The sequence below is a fragment of the Macaca fascicularis genome, chromosome 1 (genome assembly GCF_037993035.2).
Source record: "Macaca fascicularis isolate 582-1 chromosome 1, T2T-MFA8v1.1".
Classification (NCBI taxonomy): Eukaryota; Metazoa; Chordata; class Mammalia; order Primates; family Cercopithecidae; genus Macaca; species Macaca fascicularis.
The window spans coordinates 213,101,302-213,125,480 of NC_088375.1; the positions used below are offsets into that span (position 1 = coordinate 213,101,302).

The 24,179-nt window shown below is 47.5% G+C and overlaps 1 long non-coding RNA gene across 1 annotated transcript; it reads right to left on the reverse strand.

The window, feature by feature from the left end:
• Positions 1 to 790: 790 nt before the first annotated feature.
• On the reverse strand, positions 791 to 8,946 carry LOC102144487 (uncharacterized). The gene is made up of 3 exons (XR_273998.3): positions 8,795 to 8,946; positions 1,109 to 3,888; positions 791 to 1,002 (listed from the first exon to the last, which is right to left on the reverse strand). It is a non-coding gene; the product is annotated as an uncharacterized lncRNA (long non-coding RNA).
• Positions 8,947 to 24,179: the final 15,233 nt, after the last annotated feature.

Genomic DNA, 24,179 nt, shown 5'->3' on the forward strand with positions numbered 1-24,179 from the left:
AAGAAAGAAAGAAAAAGAAAAGAGAGAGAAACAGAAAGAGAGAGGGGAAAAGGAAAAGGAAAAGGAAAAGGAAGGAAGGAAGGAACGAAGGAAGGAAGGAAGGAAGGAAGGAAGGAAGGAAGGAAGGAAGGAAGGAAGGAAGGAAGCAAGCAAGCAAGCTAGCTCAGTTGTCGTGTCATAAAATCTCTGAGGTGAAAATCTGAGTCCACCTGTAAAGCCAGGTCCTTTACTCACAGACCAAATCCTACATCATTGAAGCAGCTGAGAAACTGATGGAGGCCAGGAAATTCCTGAATACCAGGAGTTCCGGATCCCTGAGGACTAAAGGAAATATCTTCAGAATGATTCAAAATACTACAACCCTATCAGTGATACTACTTTGCCAACGTTAAATTTTACTATTCAAATTAATGATAGAAAAACTTACCGGCTGGGCGCAGTGGCTCATGCCTGTAATCCCAACACTTTAGGAGGCTGAGGCGGGCGGATCACGAGGTCAGGAGATCGAGACCATCCTGGCTGACACGGTGAAACCCCGTCTCTACTAAAAAATACAAAAAAAACTAGCCGGGCGCGGTGGCGGGCGCCTGTAGTCCCAGCTACTCGGGAGGCGGAGCTTGCAGTGAGCTGAGATCCGGCCACTGCACTCCAGCCTGGGCGGCAGAGCAAGACTCCGTCTCAAAACAAAAAAAAAAAAAAAAGAAAAAAAAAGAAAGAAAAAGAAAAGAGAGAGAAACAGAAAGAGAGAGGGGAAAAGGAAAAGGAAAAGGAAAAGGAAGGAAGGAAGGAACGAAGGAAGGAAGGAAGGAAGGAAGGAAGGAAGCAAGGAAGGAAGCAAGCTAGCTCAGTTGTCATGTCATAAAATCTCTGAGGTGAAAATCTGAGTCCACCTGTAAAGCCAGGTCCTTTACTCACAGACCAAATCCTACATCATTGAAGCAGCTGAGAAACTGATGGAGGCCAGGAAATTCCTGAATACCAGGAGTTCCGGATCCCTGAGGACTAAAGGAAATATCTTCAGAATGATTCAAAATACTACAACCCTATCAGTGATACTACTTTGCCAATGTTAAATTTTACTATTCAAATTAATGATAGAAAAACTTACCGGCTGGGCGCAGTGGCTCACGCCTGTAATCCCAACACTTTAGGAGGCTGAGGCGGGCGGATCACGAGGTCAGGAGATCGAGACCATCCTGGCTAACACGGTGAAACCCAGTCTCTACTGAAAATACAAAAAATAGCCGGGAGTGGGGGCAGGCGCCTGTAGTCCCAGCTACTCGGGAGGCTGAGGCAGGAGAATGGCATGAACCCGGGAGGCAGAGGTTGCAGTGAGCCGAGATCGCGCCACTGCACTCCAGCCTGGGTGACAGAGCAAGACTCTGTCTCAAAAAAAAAGAAAAGAAAAGCCTACCTTACAGTGGCCGGGCACGGTGGTTCACACCTGTAAACTTTGGGAGGCCGAGGCGGGTGTATCACAAGGTCAGAGTTCAAGACCAGTCTGGCCAACATCCCGTCTCTACCAAAAATACAAAAAATTAGCCGGGTGTGGTGGTGGATGCCTGTAATCCCAGCTACTTAGGAGGCGGAGGCAGGAGAATTGCATGAACCCTGGAGGCAGAGGTTGCAGTGAAGCGAGATCATACCATTGCACTCCAGCCTGGGCGACAGTGTGAGACCTTGTCTCAAAAAAAGAAAAGTCCTTACCTTACAGTTACTAAAAAGCATAATTAATTCATCTTATGGTCACTATTCCCCGAACACTATATACCTTTACATCTTTGCATTCCCATGCTTTTGCCTTCTGTCCAATGATCTCCTACTTCTCTTTCAAAATTTCATTAAAATGTCACTTCTACACCTTGACTGTCCTCTCTTCTCTGCTTGTAATTTTTTTTTTTTTTTTTTTTTTTGAGACAGAGTCTCACTCTGTCGCCCAGGCTAGAATGCTGTGGTACGATCTCAGCTCACTGCAAGCTCCGCCTCCTGGGTTCACACCATTCTCCTGCCTCAGCCTCCTGAGTAGCTGGGACTACAGGCGCCGGCTAATTTGTTTTGTAATTTTAGTAGAGGCGGAGTTTCATCATGTTAGCCAGGATGGTCTCGATCTCCTGACCTCGTGATCCGCCCGCCTCGGTCTCCCAAAGTCCTGGGATTACAGGCATGAGCCAGTGCATCCAGCCTGTAATTTTTTAAAAAACAAAATCTTTTATCTTGGTGCTGTTTCAAAACGAGATACCAAAAGCAAGGCTAGTTTGACTCCAACATTTCTAACAATGTATTTTTAAGGCTTTTTCCTCTCTTCAAAAATGATACACTTCCTTAAAAGTGGGTTTTACATTTCCATTCTGTAGCAGTCACAGAGGCACAGGAAGTACTCAACAAACCCCAGCAGAATCAACAAGAGTTCCAGCATGCAGCTGACCACTCCCTACACCAAAAGCTGTTTCTGAAGTGGCACCAAGTTTGCTAGAAGAGGAACAGAGTTACAAGTCCCAGAGCCAGGCCACAGAGGCAGACAGTTTCCTCTGAACTGGGCTGTGCTGGGGAGGCAGCTGCTGTTTACCCTCCCTGTCACAGACACAGCTACTGCTCTATCTCAGCTGTCAGTCACAGAACAGGTCTCCACACACAGAAAAACAACGATGACCTCTGTTGCGGAAAAAGCAAAACACAGTAGCGTCAGGGAGCTTTACGGTAAGTTTTCTTGCAGATAGGCAAGCTATAGGACAAAGGTGATGGACATGGTGAAACAGCCAATCAAACAGCTCTGTGTACAGGTTACTCACCTCTTATGACCCTGTTTGACCCCTTTCTCAGTTCTGTCCAATCTAAATCTTGACTTTGAAAACAAAGGCCAGGACTGTTCCTATTTCCCAGCGCAACAACCACCACAGCCATAGTTCTTATCGCTAGCTCTCATCTACGCCTGATAATTATCTCACCTGTCTCCAATTGCTGACTACTAAGCGCTAACTGATTAATCACCACAGGACATATTTATTGAGGACCAAACTTTAATATTTCAAGGGCACCCCAAATGAGTTACTGGTGGGGTTACATAAGCTTTCATTCATGCCACCAAACCAAGATTCACGAATTCTGAAAGTTAAAGCTGATTACCTCTTTGGATACATAAAAACAATATATTAAAGCATGTCACAAAGTGCAAAAAAAGAGGCATCCAGCAGATGAAAAATAGGCTCTTGGAAAAGCCCAAAGCAGCAGGCTGATTGTCCTAACGAGGACAGAGAAACTCTTTCCGTAGGAAATAAAGCTGCCTCAGCGAAAAAGAGATCCAAACATGGGTTTTGATGGATTCTTATTACAACCAGTCAAAGACAAGCTCAAAGAAAGTGGAAGTTCAGATTTCCCACAGGTGAGTTGAATCTTGCATCCAAGAGAACGCTTAGGTTGACATCTCATATGTAGGCTGAGCAAGAAGCAAGCAGCAAGACTTAGCCAGTGATTCTGATTCCAGGCTGACATCTCTGTGCTTGAGCTCTGAGCTCCTCGGGCAGGACAGCCTGGAATTGCTCCTGCACCAGCATTCCCACAATCTGCTTCTTTGTGTGAATATCAGGTCTCAACCACCAACCAGAAAGGTCCCGGAGATGCCTGAGGACATCCCTGGAGCCAGCTGCATCCTCATAGCGGAACTTCCTGAACCTCTGGAGGCTTTCTAGCATGGTTTAAAGTCTTCAACAGAGTCTTCACTGAGGCTCTCTGGCGGGAGCCCAGAAGGCTCCCATGGAATCTGGACCTGGAAAGCAGGTAGTAGGACAACTTCTGGCTCCTCGGCCCACCGTTTCATTGGGTAGTGATCTCACTTGATCATTCTGGACGTCTGTATTTCTTTGGGTCTCTGGGTACACTTCAGTCTCCATTCTGGAACACCAAGAAAAAAATGTTTCAGACTTCTAGGCACAAAGAGAAAAGTAAGAATCAGCAAAAACAGACCACAACAGCTGCTAAACCCCTCGGATCTCATGGATTTGGTCCAGACCCAGGTTCCATCAGCCTTCCAATCTTAACAGGGTTTCTTTTTTTTTTTTTTTTTTTTTTTTTGAGACGGAGTCTCGCTCTGTCGCCCAGGCTGGAGTGCAGTGGCCGGATCTCAGCTCACTGCAAGCTCCACCTCCCGGGTTTACGCCATTCTCCTGCCTCAGCCTCCCGAGTAGCCGGGACTACAGGCGCCCGCCACCTCGCCCGGCTAGTTTTTTGTATTTTTTTAGTAGAGACGGGGTTTCACCGTGTTAGCCAGGATGGTCTCGATCTCCTGACCTCGTGATCCACCCATCTCGGCCTCCCAAAGTGCTGGGATTACAGGCTTGAGCCACCGCGCCCGGCCTTAACAGGGTTTCTTAATAAAGCTACTAGAAACTCTATTTTTGTCTTCTTCTTGGTAGATCAATTAACGCAATTGAGAAAACATGACAGTGGTTTAACAAAATAAGAAATGTAGGTTCTCAAAGCCAATTAATTGAAGAATACTGGCCTTGCTAGAGAATCGTGCATTCATTTTGCCCCTCACTATGAAGTATTTTACATTATGTTGAAACAAGAATTGCACAGGCACATGATTTGCTTGAGAGACGGCTTAAAATCATGGGTGTTTGCTTCTTCCAACCATTTTTTTTTTTTTTTCTTTTTTGCAGATGGTGTCTTGCCCTGTCATTCAGGCTGGAGTGCAATGGCACGATCTCGGCTTACTGCAACCTCCGCCTCCCAGGTTCAAGCAATTCTCCTGCGTCAACCTCCTGAGTGGCTGGGATTATGGGCATGTGCCACCACGCCCAGCTAAATTTTGTATTTTTAGTAGAGAGAGGCTTTCACCAGGTTGGTCAGGCTGGTCTCAAACTCCTGACCTCGTGATCTGCCCGCCTCAGACTCCCAAAGTGCTGGGATTACAGGCGTGAGCCACCACGCCCGGCCCTTCCAACCATTTTTATATACCATTTGCTATGTCTACAAAGCAATTTATGAAGAGGTGCCAAAAGAGGAGAATAAGGTCAGTTCATTAATATCTAATCTACTGACTTTCTACTTCCCTAGTCTATCTCTTTGATCATGATTAAAGAATAGCAAACATTAAAAAGTACTTCAAAGGAGCAGTGCACTATGTATGATTGCACCTGTGAATGGCCACTGCACTCCAGCCTGAGCAACATAGCGAGATCTCTTTAAAAAAAAAAAAAAAAAAAGAAAGAAAGAAAGAAAAAGAAAAAGCCAGGCGAGGTAGCTCACACCCATAATCCCAGCACTTTGGGAGGCTAAGGTGGGTGGATCACCTGAGGTCAGGAGTTCGAGACCAGCCTGACCAACATGGAGAAACCCCGTCTCTACTAAAATTACAAAAATTAGCCAAGCATGGTGGTGCATGGCCTGTAATCACGGCTACTTGGGAGGCTGAGGCAGGAGAATCGCTTGAACCCAGGAGGCAGAGGTTGCTATGAACCGAGATCGTGCCACTGCACTCCAGCCTGGACAACAAGAGCAAAACTCCATCTCGGGGGGAAAAAAAAGGTGGATCACTTGAGCCCAGGAATTCGAGACCAGCCTGGGTAACATGGCAAAACCCTGTCTCTACAAAAAATACAAAAACAAAAAAATTATCTGGGTGTGGTGGCACAAGCCTATAGTCCCAGCTACTAGGGAGGCTGAGGTGGGAGAACCACCTGAGCCTGGGAGGTAGAGGCTGCAGTGAGCCGTGATCACACCACTGTGCTCCAGCCTGTGCAACAGAGTCCTTACCCACCCCCCCCCAAAAAAAAAAAGAACCCAGGTTAAGATCAAGAATGAAGCACCTCTGATCAGTGTATGGGACTTGTCAAAATGCTAATAGAGTACAATTCCAACCCTCTGGATATTTGAGAGCTCCAGGATTATCAAACCAGCTATGGTAAGCAGGGGGGGGGGGGGTGGCCAAATTAAATACCTGTAAAATGCCAGAAAAAAAAGCCTTTGCTTCATTTGGGCTAGGGCCCCAGTTCAAAAAAGGAGTTATTTACAGGAAAACACATCCTATGTTAAGTTTGAAATAAGAGACAGTTCAAATAATAGAAATGACTAAATTAATTCTCACATTAGGGTACAGCCCCATGATGCAGTCACTTTTCAAGGATCATCGTTTTGTTTTTTTTTTTTTTTTGAGACGGAGTCTTGCTTTGTTGCCCAGGCTGGAGTGCAGTGGCACGATCTTGGCTCACTGCAACTTCTAACTCCCAGGTTCAAGCGATTCTCCTGCCTCAGCCTCCTGAGTAGCTGGGACTACAGGCGCGTGCCACCACGCCCAGCTAATTTTTTCTGTATTTTTAGTAGAAACGAGGTTTCAACATGTTAGCCAGGTTGGTCTTGATCTCCTAACCTCATGATCCCCCTGCCTCGGCCTTCCAAAGTGCTGGGATTATAGGCGTGAGCCACTGTGCCCGGCCCATCGTCTCCTTTAATACTCTGTTCCCTCAAAGAACTAATCCTTTCCTGACATATAATACATAGCAGGAAAGTTGACATTTAAAATCCCTCCCACCTCAGAGAATCTCTCAAATCTGTTTCCTGGGCAACAATTGCCAGAAGCCAGCAATCACTAACGCTGACTAGCTGCCATGCACCCAGCACCTAGTCACCCTTCTCTAAAGGTTCCCTGACCCATTTCTTAGCAGACTTTAATTGATTCTGGACCCAGCAGCTTGGATATTCTTGGGAGTACACCAATTCTTCTCATATTATCTTGGTTTTTGTTCAGTTAATAGGGTGTGCTCATCCCCCAAAGTAAGCTGTTACTAACCTAGGGTGGTGAGTAGGGAAAAGTAGAATCACTTAGGGGTGACTTGGACTAAAATATTTCGTACAAGAAAGGTTATAGGTGAAATACCGTGGGAAAGCAAAATCTTGGGAACAACCTAAGTGACCATCAACAGGGAAATGACTGAAGTACAGTCAACCATTCAGTGGTGCCGCCATGTAAAAAATGAAGCAGGCTTTATGAGTACTGGTGATTAAAGCTGTCAATATTACAACATGACTAAGGTCCTGATAGATGTGTAGTATGACCCCCCCATCTGAGGAAATTAAAAATACATACATACAAGCAAATAAAACCTTATATATCCAAATAATACATGGAAGGTTATCAAAGAAATCAATTGTATTTACTTCTGAAGGGCAGATACAGTAGAAGGGGGAACTGTTTTCATTTTACATCTTTCTGTATTGGTTTCTAACTACACATATGTATTACTTTTATAACAACTCAAGAGGAAGAAAACTTTTCAGGTTTTCCCCTCCTGCCCAAAAACCTTTCTGAGTGAAAACCCCTAACCCACTTAGGAAAACACCCTTTTATCACTTCTTCTAGCTCCTAGCACCCAACATCTTTACAACCCAGGTTTCTAGGAACAGTCTGTCAGTGGCCCTTTTTTATTTTTGTTGAGACAGAGTCTTGCTCTGTGGCCCAGGCTGGAGTGCAGTGGCACGCTCTCGGTTCACTGCAACCTTTCCGCCTTCTGGGTTCAAGCAATTCTCTGCCTCAGCCTCCCAAGTAGCTGGGATTACAGGAGCCCGTCACCACACCAGGCTAATCTTTATGTTTTTAGTAGAGATGGGGTTTCACCATGTTGGCCAGGATGGTCTCGAACCCCTGACTTCCGGTGATCCACCCGCCTCGGCCTCCCAAAGTGCTGGGATTACAGGCTTTGGGAGTCAACACGCCTGGCAGTCAGTGGGCCAATTCTTAAGGCTGGCTCTCAAGGATGAACCAGCACAATTTACCCGGCTTATAAATCCTATCAGCTTCAGAAGACGACTTGCCAAACACAAACTTATCCTCACCAGTTAAAAACTCATTTTCTTTTCTCAAAAACCCAGTGAGAAAAAATAACTCCAGGCCAGGTGCAGTGGTTCATGCCTGTAATTCCAGCACTTTGGAAGCCCGAGGCGGGTGGGTCACTTGAGGTCAGGAGTTCAAGACCAGCCTGGCCAACATGGTGAAACCGTCTCTACTAAAAATGGAAAAAATTAGCCAGGCGTGGTGAAGAGCGACTGTAATCCCAGTTACTCGGGAGGCTGAGGCAGGAGAATCGCTTGAACCCATGTGGCAGAGGAACTTGCAGTCAGGCGACATCGCGCCACTGCACTCTGGCCTGGGCGACAGAGCGAGACTCCGGCTCAAAAAAAGATAAAATAACTCCAGTGTACTGCGCCCTTATTTCCTGACATTGCGCCGAATGTTACACATAGATCCTCCTCCGTAGGATCCTTAGTTCAGGTTAAATTCTTGATAAATTACTGCCCCAGGAACCTCCACTGACATCAACTGCTACTACCATTTGTGGAATTCCGCCGGCCAGACACCCCACACTGCATTCCCTCACAACTGATTCTCCCGATAGCCCACGGGGTAGACACTGTTATTTCCATTCACAGATAAGCAAAGTGAAGCTCGGAGGGAGGGGACTTGCCCAAGGCCACAAGGATAAAAGGGAGTGCCATGACTCAACCGATAAAAATAATCCCGGGTGTGGTAGGGGGAGCTGAGCCCGACTCCTCCCACTATGCGGCCGCGGCTCCGAAGGCCTAGCCCGGGTCCGGAAATGGGCTTCTAGGGCCCCAGGACGAGGTCCACCTCCAGAGCTGAGGTCCAAGTCAGCCCGATGAGCCCGCAGGTCTCACATTTCAATCATTTTTCTACCCCACAGGCAGGGACTCCCAGCTCCTGGGGCAGGCAGCCACTGTGGCCGCGAGCGAGCGTGCGTGGGGTAGGAAGAAGAAGGAAGGAGACAGAGGGAACGTTCACCTGCGCAAGTGCCACCTCGGAGGACGGGGGAGCGGGGTACGAGGGAAGATCAGAATAAGACCCTAACTCCCACAACTGACTCCGGGAAAAGGGAGACCACCACTCCCCGAGCTTTGGAGCGCCGCGCGGGAACCGGAAATCTTGCCCCGCCCGGAAGTTAAAAGGAGGAGCATAGGTTGGAAGCGGGGCCGGGTCTCTCTAGCCTCCGGGGTGCTCCGCAGCTTCATGATTTTAACTCTTGGTGGTCTTTTGACAGTCCTCAGTCCTTACCGTGCGGAGTTTTGGCTACATTCTAAGCAGCTTTTTTGCTCCGGGAACGTTCTTTGTCTTTTTGAGCCGCAGTTTGCCCAACTGCAAAATGGAAAGAAATGAAGCAGGAATTAAGATATTCTAGGAGCTCGCCCACAGCTGAGTCAGGGCCCCATTCTGAGGTTACACCCTTGGGCCTTTGCACCACTCAAAGGAAGGAAACCAAGAGAAAGGAGTGGCTGGCTGCTGTTTGGAGACAGTGGTTCTTGCATGGGCGCCCCGCGGAATCATTCCAGATGAGTCAGTGGATAGAGTCTATAGGTCCTGCCTCAGTGTATGCAAACAGCAGTGGGCATATGGCCCTTGGAGGTTGATACAGCCTGTCCGGGGTGGGACTCTGTGTGTATGGGAGGCTAAATCTCAGCAGGACTTTTCCAGTTGCTATCAGACTACGCACTGTCGCCTGATGGTTAAGAACTGAAGCTTTGGCCGGGCGCGGTGGCTCAAGCCTGTAATCCCAGCACTTTGGGAGGCCGAGGCGGGTGGATCACGAGGTCAGGAGATCGAGACTATCCTGGCTAACATGGTGAAACCCCGTCTCTACTAAAAATACAAAAAACTAGCCGGGCGTGGTGGCGGCGCCTGTAGTCCCAGCTACTTGGGAGGCTGAGGCGGGAGAATGGCGTGAACCCGGGAGGCGGAGCTTGCAGTGAGCCGAGATCATGCCTCTGCACTCCAGGCTGGGAGACACAGCGAGACTCCATCTCAAAAAAAAAAAAAAAAAAAAAAAAGAACTGAAGCTTTACAGTGAGCCGAGATCGCGCCACTGCACTCCAGCCTGAGCGGCAGAGCGAGACTCCGTCTCAAAAACAAAAAAACAAAACAAAAAAAAAGATTGAAGCTTTAGCCGTGCGCAGTGGCTCGCGCCTGTAATCCCAGCACTTTGGGAGGCAGAGGCGGGTGGATCACCTGAGGTCAGGAGTTCGAGACCAGCCTGACCAACAAGGTGAAACCCAGTCTTTACTAAAAATACAAAAAGTAGCCGGGCATGCTGGCAGGCGCCTGTAGTCCCAGCTACTCGGGAGACTGAGACAGAAGAATTGCTTGAACCGGGGAGGCGGAGGTTGCAGTGAGCCGAGATTGCGCCACTGTGCTCCAGCCCAGGCGAGGGATTGAGACTCCATCTAAAAAAAAAAGAGAGAAAAAAGAAAAAGAACTGAAGCTTTGAAGTCATACTGATCTAGTTTGCGTCTGATCACACAGGTTCAATGACATAGCCAGCTAGAGAAAGCAGAGATGCTAACCACTGCAGCCGTGATCTTAACCCTGAGGGGGAGGGATTGAGCTGTTAGAGAGAGGTACTCTGTTGTCTTATCCCTCTCTCTTTCCAGCTGGCATATCCGAATGGGCTGAGCTACGGAATTAAGAGGGACACCCCAAAGCCCCCATTACTGGGTTATTGCTCCAGAGCCAATGTCCTTGGGGAAAGGAAGATATGCCCTTTGTCTACACTGCCACTGCTGGTCTGTAAACTCCTAGACGGCCGGCTGGTGGTTCACAAACCAGGACTCCTTGCTCTGGCCCTACTCCTACCCACCAGAATGACCGTGAACCCTTCCCCACTCACTCCTACAACCAGGTTTCCACCTCCTCTCTCAGCTTAGGTTTCCCTAACTGTAAAATAAGAGGGTTGGACTAGATTAAGGACTTCCAGCTCTTTCTCTCTCCCTACCTCTAAGGTTCCTTAGGAATCCTTCAGAAAACAGCAGGGGTTGGGAGAAGGATGCCACTTGAGTCCCAGAGCAACTCCAACTTTATAGGTACATTAATTTATAGGAAAATATATACATTTAGGCTTGTGTAAGATTATCATCCCAGGTAAAATTCGGCCTTTGTGCTTCATCTTTCCCCACCTTCCCGCTCACTCAGTTTGCTCCAAGAATACTGGCCTTCTGGTTATTTTGCAAATCTGACAAGCTCATCTTCTTTTTTTTGTTGTTTTTTTTGTTTGTTTGTTTGTTTGTTTTTTGAGACAGAGTTTCGCTCTTGTTGTCCAAGCTGGAGTGCAGTGGTGTGATCTCAGCTCACTGCAACCTCCACCTCCTGGATTCAAGCGATTCTCCTGCCTCAGCCTCCGGAGTAACTGGGTTTACAGGCGCCCACCACCATGCCCGTCTAATTTTTAGTACTTTTAGTAGAGACGGGATTTTGCCATATTGGCCAGGCTGGTCTCAAACTCCTGACCTCAGGTGATCCGCCCGCCTTGGCCTCCCAAAGTGCTGGGATTATAGGCATGAGCCACCACACCCGGCCTTTTTTTTTTTTTTTTTTTTGGAGACAGAGTCTCATTCTGTCACCCAGGGTGGAATGCAGTGGCATGATCTAGGCTCACTGCAACTTCCACCTCTTGGGTTGAAGTGACCAGCCTCCTGAGTAGCTGAGATTACAGACTTGCACCACCATGTCCAGCTAATTTTTGTATTTTTAGTAGAGACAGGGTTTTGCCATGTTGGCCAGGCTGGTCTCCAACTCCTGACCCCAAGCCATCCACCCACCTCGGCTTCCCAAAGTGCTGTAATTACAGGCGTGAGCCACTGCACCCAGCCTCATCTTCACCTCTTTTGCTGATCTCTGCTTGCAGTGCTCTTTCCTGAGATCTGTTCACCTGGGTTCCAGTTCAATTGTAGTGTCTCCTTTTCTGCCCACCTCCTCTATCCCCCCAACCCTGGGCACCCTTCCAATCCCTTTATAATCTGTTACTTTGCTTTTTGTTTTTTTTTTGAGATGGAGTCTTGCTCTGTCGCCCAGGCTGGAGTGCGGTGGTGTGATCTCGGCTCACTGCAAGCTCCACCTCCCAGGTTCACGCCATTCTCCTGCCTCAGCCTCCCAAGTAGCTGGTACTACAGGCGCCCACTGCCACGCCCAGCTAATTTTTTGTATTTTTAGTAGAAACAGGGTTTCAATGTGTTAGCCAGGAAGGTCTCGATCTCCTGACCTCGTGATCCGCCCGTCTTGGCCTCCCAAAGTGTTGGGATTACAGGCGTGAGCCACCACGCCCGGCCTGCTGCTTTGCTTTTGTGATTACCTATTTATTATCTATCTCATCCACTAGAGGCAGGGTCCACAAAGCCAAGGACCTTGTCTGCCCTGTCACCACCATGTCCCCAGTACTTAAAACTGAGCATAGGGGCACGCGCAGTGGCTCACACCTATGATCCCAGCACTTTGGGAGGCTGAGGCAGGCGGATCACCTGAGGTCAGGAGTTCGAGACCAGCCTGGCCAACATGGCGAAACCCTGTCTCTACTAAAAATACAAAAATTAGCTGGGCATGGTGGCAGGCGCCTGTAATCCCAGCTACTCAGGAGGCTGAGGCAGGATAATTGCTTGAACCCGGGAGGCAGAGGTTGCAGTGAGCTGAGACCACGCCATTGCACTCCAGCCTGGGCAACAAGAGTGAAACTCCATCTCAAAAAAACAAACAACAACAACAAAAAAAACTGAGCATAGGCTGGACAAACACTGAATGAATGAATCAATGAGTGAGTAAAGGAACAAAGCAGCTGGGTATGGTGGCTCACACCTGTAATCCCAACACTTTTGGAGGCTAAAGCAGGAGGATCCCTTGAGCCCAGTAGTTTGAGACCAACCAAGGCAACATAGTGAGACCCATCTCTACAGACATTTTTTAAAAATCAGACTGGTGTGATGGTGTACATCTGTGGTCCCAGCTACTTGGTAGGCTGAAGTGGGAGGATCGCTTTAGCCCAAGAGATTGAGGCTGCAGTGAACTGTGATTGAGCCACTGCACTCCAGCCTGGGAGGATAGAGCAAAACTCAGTCTCAAAAAAAAAAATTTAAAATTTAAAATTTAAAAACAAAAAAAACAATGGTCTGGGCATGGTGGCTCACACTTGTAATCCCAGTACTTTGGAAGGCTGAGATGGGTAGATCACCTGAGGTCAGAAGTTCGAGATCAGCCTAAGCAATATAGTAAAACCCCATCTCTACTAAGAGTTCAAAATTAGCTGGGTGTGGTGGTGCATGCCTGTGACCCCAGCTACTTGGGAGGCTGAAGCAGAAGAATCACTTGAACCCAGGAGGCAGAGGTTGCAGTGAGCCGAGATCATACCACTGCACTCCAGCCTGGGCAACAGAGTGAGACTCTATCTCAAAGGATAAAAAAAAGAAAAGAGAAGGCTTGAATTTTATGACAAATCCAATCTGATAAAAACCACTAGGGATATAGTTGTAGTTTAACAAAATTAGGCTTATTAACTTGATGTAGCAAGAGAGACAACGCACCAGAGAAACTGTGGAGGGTCTCATCAAAGGAAGAAATGGGATTATCATAGGATTTGGGGGAGGCTGGAGTTCAGGTGAAATTGAAATGAAGCCGTGTTGATAGGCCTAAAGCAAAGCTGGCAATGTGTAAAGGGGTTAACACCTGGCGTGGGCTGAGAATCAGATTCAGAGTCTTGTTTCCTTGGACACCACAAAGGTAAGACAAATATAGACTATTGTGTCCAAAAACCCTTTATCTGAAGCTCTGCATCTGGGTAGAAAATCCAGGCTGTGTCTCTGTATCAAACCTGGCTCTTCTGACCCACTAAAGAAGCGTGGGATGTTCTGCTCTCACTGATGTGATTTCAAACAGCGAAGTTTCTGACAGTCTCTGATTTTAGAGAATGAGATTTCTTTTTTCTTTTTTTTTTTTTTTTTTTTTTTTTAGGTGGAGTTTCACTCTTGTCGCCCAGGCTGGAGTGCAATGGTGCAATCTCGGCTCACTGCAACCTCCACCTCCTGGGTTCAAGCAACTATCCTGCCTCAGCCTCCCGAGTAGCTGGGATTACAGGCACCCACCACGCCCAGCAAATTTTTATATTTTAGTAGAGATGGGGTTTCACCATGTTGGCCAGACAGAGAACGAGATTTCTCAGCACTGTCTTTTTTTTTTTTTTTTTCTTTGAGACAGAGTTTCACTCTTGTTGCCCAGGTTGGAGTGCAGTGGCACGATCCTGGCTCACTGCAACCTCCACCTGCCTGGTTCAAGCAATTCTCCTGCCTCAGCCTCCGGAGCAGCTGGGATTATAGGCACCCACCACCACGCCCAGCTAATTTAGCCTCCCAAAATACTGGGATAGCACTATGTCTTTGATGTTAATTAATAAAAGAAAGTTTGACAGATTCACTTTTTTTTTTTTTTTTTTTTTTTTTCTGACACAGAGTCTTGTTCTGTGTCCCAGGCTGGAGTGCAGTGGCGTGATCTCGGCTCACTGCAACCTCCACCTCCCGGGTTCAAGCGATTCTCCTGCCTCAGCCTCCTGAGTAGCTGAGACTACAGGTGCGTACCACTACACCCAGCTAATTTTTATATTTTTAGTAGAGACGGGGTTTCACCCTGTTGGCCAGGCTGGTCTCGAAGTCCTGACCTCAAGTGATCCACCTGCCTCGGCCTCCCAAATTGCTAGGATTATAGGCACAAGCTACTGTACCCGGCCCAGATTCACATTTGATAGGAATTCCTTCATGCCTCAATCATCTGAATGTGAAGGCCCTTGAGAGTACCAATCTTTCCATCCCAGTGTGACCCCAGCTCCCTGGGCCCCACATCAGCCTGGCCTCCATTACAAAACTACCAAACCGAGTCACGATCCCCACACAGAGGGACCCAGCTTCCCAGTTGGACTGTGGGCTTGGCTGAATTAGGGTCATCTGCTTCTGCCCTGCACCCAATACAGGATACCAATAGGTGCTTGGGCCGCGTCCATTGAATCTAACTGCTGATAGGTTTTCTAAATGCAAAGAAAAAGAAGTGGAAGGAATCATGGAAATGAGGTCCACTATGTAAGGTAAGTGGGAATGTGAGTGATTTTTGAAAAATCTATTTCCCAAAGTGGAAATCTCTAAAATGTGGCCATTAGTGACATCCTGAAAAAGGAAAATAAAATGGTATTGCTGACTCTTTTAAGATTAAAATAATAAATTACTGATGTTTTAATAATTTTAAAATGAGAATGAAATTGTTGATATGTAATTAAAAGAAATTGTTGATATGTAATTATTGACGTTTTAATGATTTTAAAAGGAGAATGAAATTGTTGGTATGTAATTAAAAAGCAAGAATTGCAATTGATCCCTTTTTTCCCTCTTTCTCTTTTTTTTGAGGCGGAGTCTCGCTCTGTCACCCAGGCTGGAGTGCAGTGGCACGATCTCGGATCACTGCAAGCTCCGCCTCCCAGGTTCACGCCATTCTCCTGCCTCAGCCTCCCAAGTAGCTGGGACTACAGGTGCCTGCCACCACGCTTGGCTAATTTTTTATATTTTTAGTAGAGACGGGATTTCACCATGTTAGCCAGGATGGTTTCCATCTCCTGACCTCGTGATCCGCCCACCTCGGCCTCCCAAAGTGAGCCCCCACCCCAGCTTTTCTCTTTCTTTAAAGAGGCAGGGTCTTGCTATGTAGGCTGGACTTGAATTCCTGGGATCCAGCAATCCTCCCACTTCAGCCCCCTGAGTAGCTGGAACTATAGGTCCTCACCACCACGCCCAGCTTTGATCCTTTTTCTTTTTTGGGAGTGGGGCAGGGACAAGGTGTGGTTCTGTCACCGAGGCTGGAGTGCAGTGGAGTGATCTAGACTCACTGCAACCTGTGTCTTACAGGCTCAAGCCATTCTCCCACCTCAGCCTCCCAAGTAGCTCAGACCATAGGCATGTGCCACCATACCCACCTAATTTTTCAATTTTTAGTGAAGATGAGTTCTTGCTGTGTTGCCCAGGATGGTCTCAAACTCCTGAGCTCAAGTGATCCTTCTGCCTCAGCCTCCCAAAGTACTGGGATTACAGGTGTGAACACCAATGCCCAGCCTCTTTCATTTTTAAAGAGGAAATTGAAGGCAGGGCGCAGTGGCTCACGCCTGTAATCCCAGCACTTTGGGAGGCCGAGGCAGGCTGATCACGAGGTCAGGCATTTGAGACCAGCCTGGTCAACATGGTGAAACCCCATCTCTACTAAAAACACAAAAATTAGCCAGGCGTGGTGGCAGGCACCTGTAATCCCAGCTACTCAGGAAGCTGAGGCAGGAGAATCACTTGAACCTGGGAGGTGGAGGTTGCAGTGAACCGAGATTGCACCACTGCACTCCAGCCTGGGTGACAGAGTGAGACTCCATCTCAAAAAAAAAAAAGGGAATTGAAGCATTGACATTGTGCCTTCTTGAAAAATGGATTGCTGGCTTTTCATGATTTAGAAATCAAAAGCAAAAAATTATTGGCCTTGACATTCTAATCATTATTCAAAGAATTAAGTTATTGACTATATGGGTTTTAAAAGACTTGAATTGTTAAGACTTGGAGATTTGAACAAAGGAAAATTGAACTGTTGGCAGTTTTAGGCAAGATTCCCTGACTCTCTGCTGCCCATGTGTGGAGAGAACTGGGTCATCACAGCTCCCAGCCTCCCTCTGAGGATGAGTAGAGGTCCCTTGGGGGCCCGCTGGCCAGCCACATTATGGAATTACACATATCCCACTGCCCTTTACTCTGAAACTATTTTGGAGAATTATCCAAGGGGTCTCCCTGACTCATTGAGAGGAAGTGGACACTCAGCCTTTGCAACCCTACTGTGCCTTGGCAACGCCTGACAGTTACATGTCACCAGGCACTGTCTGATTCAATAACAATGATTAATGTGTGTGGTTTCAGAACTTCCTCCCCACCTCCCAGCACCTCCATGATGCAGAGGTCTCTGCTCAGCTTGACTCTATTTCTTCCCTGCTCTCACTCTGTCCTTGCCATACCAGTTCTCAGGCTTTGCAAGAGCTGGAGTGTGCAGGCAGATCACCTGAGGTCAGGAGTTCAAGACCAGCCCGGCTAATAGGATGAAATCCCGTCTCTACTAAAAATACAAAAAAATTAGCCAGGCACAGTGGTGCGCATCTGTAATCCCAGCTACTCAGGAAGCTGAGGCAGGAGAATCACTTGAACCCAGGAGGGGGAGGATGCAGTGAGCCGTGATTGCACCACTGCACTCCAGCCTAGGAGACAGAGTAAGACTCCGTCTCAAAAAACAAACAGACAAACAAACAAACAAAAAGAGCTGGAGTGAGGGTAAAGGTTGGAAGAGAGTTGTAGGGGAGGGCTGAGATGCCAGAAGTGGTTTAGGAGAAAAATGGGGCCAGTTTGTAATGTGTGGGGGCAGTGGATGGGAAAAGAAAAAAAAAGAGCATTTGAAGGAGTATTGTTGATACAATCACTTTGGAGAGCAATTTGGCAATTGGTAAAGTTGAAAATGAGCATGTCCTCCCAGTCAGCACAGCACGTCCATTTCTTGGAATATACCCTAGGGAAACTCTCCCACATGTGCACCAGGAGACATGTCCAAGGACATCCATTGAAGCACTGTTTGCAATCACAAAAAAAAAAAAAAAAAAAAAAAGCTCTGCTTTAAATATCCATGTGCAAGGAATAAAGAATAATAAAAATTTAGGCAATGGGATATGCTACAAACAGCGGCAATGAACTAGAGATATAAAACAGCATGGATAGATCTCAAAAACAAAAACACATTATGGCCAGGCGGGGTGGCTCATGCCTGTAATGCCAACACTTTGGGAGGCTGAAGCAGGCAGATCACTTGAAGTCAGGAGTTCGAGACCACTCTGGCCAACATGGCGAAACCCTGTCTCTACTAAAAAAAAAAAAAATATATATATATATATATAAGCTGGGCACGGTGGTGGGCACCTTTAGTACCAGCTACTCAGGAGGCTGAGCCAGGAGAATCACTTGAACCTGGGAGATGGAGGTTGCAGTGAGCCCAGATGGCACCACTGCATTCCAGCCTGGGTGACAGAATGAGACTCCATCTCAAAAAACACAAAACAAAAACACCCCCCACAACATTGAGTGAAAGAAGCAATTTGCAGGACAGTCCGTACAGCATGAAGCTGTACATGTATTTTTAAAACCAAAACAATGCAATATATTGGTTTAGGATATTTATACATATGATAAAAATATAACAGCACAGAGTAGAAGGACAAACACTAAACTCGTATTATCAGTCAGGATAGGTTAGGTCCATACCTCTGCGACAAACAACACCCAGTCTTGGTGGCTTATAACAGTTTATTTCATGGCTGGGCTACATGTCCATCAGGGGTTAGCAGAGGCTCCAGTTCACATCTCACTCTGGGACCAGGCTGACCAGCAACAACCAGATGTCATGGCAGAGGAAACGAGAGCCTGACAAATTGCTTTGTCTCTCAACACTTCACCTTGGCAAGCCTAATGGCCAGATCCAACTTTTTTTTTTTTTTTTTAATCCCAGACAGACAGGGTCTCACTCTGTCACCGAGGTTGGAGTACAGAGTGTGCGCACCCCTCACTGAAGCCTCAACTTCCCAGGCTGAAACAATTCTCCCACTGTAGCCTCCCGGGTAGCTGGGACTACAGGCAGATGCCACCATGCCCAGCTAATTATTTTATTGTATTTTTAATAGAGACAAAGACTCATTATGTTGCCCAAGCTGGTTTCAAACTCCTGGGCTCAAACGATCCTCCTGCCTTGGCCTCCCAAAGTGTTGGGACTACAGGCATGAGCCACCACATCCAGCCAAATTGATAGATGTATTATTATTATTATTTTCTTTAAGACAGAGTCTTTCTCTGTCACTCAGGCTGGAGTGCAGTGGCATTATCACGGCTCGCTCAATCCTCAATGTCCTTGGTTCAAGCAATCCTCCTACTCCAGCCTCACAAGTAGCTAGGACTACAGGCATGTGCCACCATGCCCGGCTAATTTTTTACTTTTTGTAGGGACGGGGTCTCACTATGTTGCCCAGGCTGGTCTTGAACTCCCAGGCTCAAGTGATCCTCCCACCATGGCCTCCCAGAGTGCTGGGATTATAGGTGTGAGCCACTGTACCTGGCCCAAACCCAACTTTAAGGGGGCAAGAAAGAGGTATCCTATTATGTGTCCAAAAGCAAAAGCAGTAATTGACGGATAAAAACCCTCTGTTCATCATGGTGATGACTTTTGGGAAGAGTAAAAAGGGCTTCCACTTTAACTGTGGAAACTGAAAATAAAACCCTAAGCCCTCTCAACCACTGAATGGGCCTCCTCTTGGCCAAGGGGACCCCAGAGAAACCTTGAAATTTGAGTTTCCAGCCATAACAGGATGGGATGTCAGACACACCTCATTGGACTTCCTTTTGGTGGTGTAGACACAACTGACCAGCATTCACGTTAAAAATTAGGCCGGGAGCAGTAGCTTACGCCTATAATTCCAGCACTTTGGGAGGCCAAGGTGGGCAGATCACCTGAGGTCAGCAGTTTGAGACCGGCCTGGACAACATGGCAAAACCCAGTCTCTACTAAAAATATAAAAAATTAGCCAGGCATGGTGGCACATGCCTGTAATCCCAGCTACACCGGAGGCTGAGGCAGGGGAATCACTTGAACCCAGGAGGAAGAGGTTGCAGTGAGCCGAGATCGCAGCATTGCACTCCAGCCTGGGTAACAGAGTGAGACTCCGTCCCCCACCACCACCCCCCAAAAAAATTAATGTTAAATAGAGATCATACAACTGACAGAACAGACTCATGGTGGCAGTAAGATACCAAATTATAACAAGATCTAAGGTCATGCCAGATAAGGGTTAAGACTCCTACACTTAAAAAACTATGTTCTAGGCCGGGCGCCGTGGCTCAAGCCTGTAATCCCAGCACTTCGGGAGGCCGAGATGGGCGGATCACGAGGTCAGGAGATCGAGACCATCCTGGCTAACACGGTGAAACCCCGTCTCTACTAAAAAATACAAAAAACTAGCCGGGCGCGGTGGCGGGTGCCTGTAGTCCCAGCTACTCGGGAGGCTGAGGCAGGAGAATGGCATGAACCCGGGAGGCGGAGCTTGCAGTGAGCTGAGATCCGGCCACTGCACTCCAGCCTGGGCGACAGAGTGAGACTCCGTCTCAAAAAAAAACAAAAAAACAAAACAAAACAAAAAAACACTATGTTCTAACTGCCACAAGATTTTTCTTTCTCTCTTTTTTTTCTTTTTTTTTTGGAGACAAGGTCTCAATCTGTCACCCAGGCTGGAGTGGTACAGTGGTGCAGTCACAGCTCACTGCAGCCTCAACCTTTCGGGCTCAAGTGATCCTCCCACCTCTACCTCCCAAGTAGCTGGGACTACAGGCATGTGCCACTGCACCCAGCTAAGATGGGGTTTTGCCATGTTGCCCAAGCTGTTCTCAAACCTCTGGGTTCAAGCATTCTTCCTACCCTGGCCTTCCAAAGTGCTGGGATCCTACCCTGGCCTTCCAAAGTGCTGGGAGTATAGGCATGAGCCACCACTCCCAGCTACCTGAGATTTTTCCTTTTCTCTAGCAGCTCAACAAGCAGTGGCCTTAAGATAAGTAATATTAAAACAACTGCAGCTCATCCACCACCAGACACTAACAGCCCCCCTGCTCCTGCTTCACAGCCATAACTACAGCTTTGATTGGTCAAGACACAGATTTCATTAACTTTCTCCTGATAAGAAGAACAGGGACCATGGACTGGTTCTGTCTTGTTTACAGAAGCTGCACTTGAGTGCCTTCGTGTTTCTGCTTCACCTTTTGATGTACAGGGCCTTGTTTTCATGCTTTAAAAAAAGAGATGGGGTCTCACTACATTGTCCAGGCTGGAGTGCAGTGGCTATTCACAGGTGTGATCATAGTGCACTGCAGCCTTGAACTCCTAGCTTCAAGCTATCCTCCTGTCTCCACCTCCCGAGTAGCGGGGACTACAGGCACATGCCACCATGCCCGGCAGTAATGCATTTAAATGTTAAGTCTCCACCCCACAGTGAACATGGGACACACGTAACATGCATGTTTGTTCAGAACACATGTGTCAGGACCCCCTTTGTGAATATTTACAGCTCCTTCTTTTTTTCGAAATGGAGTTTTGCTCTTGTCGCCCAGGCTGGAGTGCAATGGCACAATCTCAGCTCATTGCAACATCCGCCTCCTGGGTTCAAGCAATTTTCCTGCCTCAGCCTCCTGAGTAGCTGGGATTACAGGCACCTGCCACCATACCCGGCTAATTTTTGTATTTTTTAGTAGAGATGGGGTTTCACCATGTTGGCCAGGCTCGTCACAAACTCCTGACCTTAAGTGATCCACCCACCTCGGCCTCCCAAAGTGCTGGGATGACAGGCGCGAGCCACTGCACCCAGCCCACAGCTCCTTCTATAACCTGTTGAATATGTATGTTTAGCCAACTCTTTCAGCTTAAGGCTCCCATTCCAATCCATCCTCCTTTGGAGTGCCTGTTTCTGGTCTCTGCAGGAGGCTACACTTCCCAGCCTGTCAGCATGGCCACCATATAGGCTGTAACCCTTTATAAGATATAAAATCTCCTCTCCAAATGTATAGATCTTGGCCAGGCACAGTGGCTCATGCCTGTAATCCCAGCACTTTGGGAGGCCAAGGCGGGTGGATCACTTGAGGTCAGGAGTTTGAGACCAGCCTGAGCAACATGGTGAAACTTCATCTCTACCAAAATACAAAAATCAGGCCGGGCACGGTGGCTCATGCCTGTAGTCCCAGCACTTTGGGAGACCGAGGTGGGTGGATCACAAGATCAGGAGTTCAAGACCAGCCTGGTCAATATGGTGAAACCCCGTCTCTACTAAAAATACAAAAATTAGCTGAGCATGGTGGCTTGTGCCTGTAGTCCCAGCTGCTTGGGAGGCTGAGGCAGGAGAATTGCTTGAACCTGGGGGGCAGAGGTTGCAGTGAGCTGAGATCATGCCACTGCACTCCAGCCTGGGCAACAGAGCGAGATTCCGTCTCAAAAAAAAAAAAAAATCAGCCGGGCATGGTGGTGGGTGCCTGTAGTCCCAGCTACTTGGAAGGCTGAGGCAGGAGAATTGCTTGAACCTGGGAGGTGGACATTTCAGTGAGCCAAGATTGCGCCACTGCACTCCAGCCTGGGTGACAGGCTGGATCTAAAATATTATAGATCTCTTTTTCTAGTGGATGATTGTAATAGACATTTTTTAGAATATGAAGCAAAATGTGAAATTTGTTAATTCTGAAGGGAGGATACCTGAGTATAGGTATATATTATTCTCCATATTATCTATATTAAAATAATATGTATTTATTCTCTGTTATATCATTCTCTATGTTGCATCTTTTTCAGTTGTAGCTGAAAGTATAAAGGGAGGCTACAAATGGGCCATTAATATTAAAGTCATTTGTGTGTGTCCTTGCTGGGACAATCTTTCCTTTCATGGTGTTCAAAGAGAAATATGAGTAAAGAGATTCCTTTTTTTGTTTGTTTGTGTGTTTTCTTTTTTGAGACAGAGTCTTGCTCTGTGCCCAGGCTGGAGTGCAGTGTCACAATCTCAGCTCACTACAGCCTCTGCCTCCTGGACTCAAGTGATTCTTCCACCTCAGTCTTCCGAGAAGCTGGGACTACAGGTACGCACCACCACACCTGGCTAATTTTTATATTTTTTGTAGAGATGGGATTTTACCATGTTTCCCAGGCTGGTCTCAAACTCCTGGGCTCAAGTGATCCACCCACCCTGGCCTCCCAAAGTGCTGGGATTACAGGTATGAACCACCAGGGCCAGCCAGACTCCCTTGTTTTATGTTGCTTTCGTCTGTGTAATGGCATTCTTTTTTTCTTTTTTAAGACGGAGTTTCAAACTCGTGACCTCAGGTGATCCACCTGCCTCAGCCTCCCAAAGTGCTAGGATTACAAGCATGAGCTACTGCACCTGGCCAGCGTTCTTTCTTTCAAAACTCAACTGTTTGCTGGCCTCTGGGCTCGTGTGCAGCATTGTGTGTGCCTGTGTGTGTGTACCTGTGTACCTGTGTACCTGTGTATACCTGTGTACCTCTGTGTGTATACCTGTGTGTACCTGTGTACCTGTGTGTGTGTCTTCTCCCCGCTGCAGCAAGGGCTCTCCCTAGGGTTGCCTGACTTGTCTCTATTTTTCCAGCCCTGAACTTGCCACGTTTAATGAATGACCCTGGTATGCTCATGACATGGTTAGGCTTTGTGTCCCCACCCAAATCTCATCTTGAATTGTAATCCCCATAATTTCCATGTGTCAAGGGAGAAGGTAACTGAATCATAGGGCGGTTTCCCCCATGCTATTCGCATGATAGTGAGTTCTCACTGGATCTGATGGTTTTATAAGGGACTCTTCCCCCTTTGCGCTCCGCACTTTTCCTTCCTGCCACTTTGTAAAGAAGGTCCGGCCGGGCGCGGTGGCTCACGCCTGTAATCCCAGCACTTTGGGAGGCCGAGGCGGGCGGATCACAAGGTCAGGAGATCGAGACCACGGTGAAACCCCGTCTCTACTAAAAATACAAAAAATTAGCCGGGCGCGGTTGTGGGCGCCTGTAGTCCCAGCTACTCGGGAGGCTGAGGCAGGAGAATGGCGTGAACCCGGGAGGCGGAGCTTGCAGTGAGCCGAGATCGCGCCACTGCACTCCAGCCTGGGCGACAGAGCGAGACTCTGTCTCAAAGAAAAAAAAAAAAAAAAGAAGGTCCCTTGCTTTCCCTTCACCTTCCGCCATGATTGTAAGTTTCCTGAGGCCTCCCCAGCCATGCTGAACTGTCAATTAAACTTCTTTCCTTTATAAATTACCTAGTCTCGGGCAGTTCTTTATAGCAGTATCAACACAGAGTAATACAGCTCAGTTATCTTTAAATAATGAGCCACTTCAGGGCAGGAACCATGTCTCCTTACCCCTCTGAGCCCTCCTCTAAAACAAGGAATAAGTGTTTGTTGAATGAATGAATAACCAAAGCCCCCAGCCCATCAATGGAAGCTGAACACACACTGTCCTTCCCACTCTACCATGAGCCTCCTGAGGGGCTGGCAGGGTCTGTTTATCTGCAGATTTTTTTTTTTTTTTTCCGAGACGGAGTCTTGCTCTGTCACCCAGGCTGGAGTGCAGTGGTGCGATCTCGGCTCACTGCAAGCTCTGTCTCCTAGGTTCACGCCATTTTCCTGCCTCAGCCTCCCGAGTAGCTGGGACTACAGGCTCCCACCACCACGCCCACGCCCGGCTAATTTTTTTTTTTTTTTTTTGTATTTTTAGTAGAGACGGGGTTTCACTGTGTT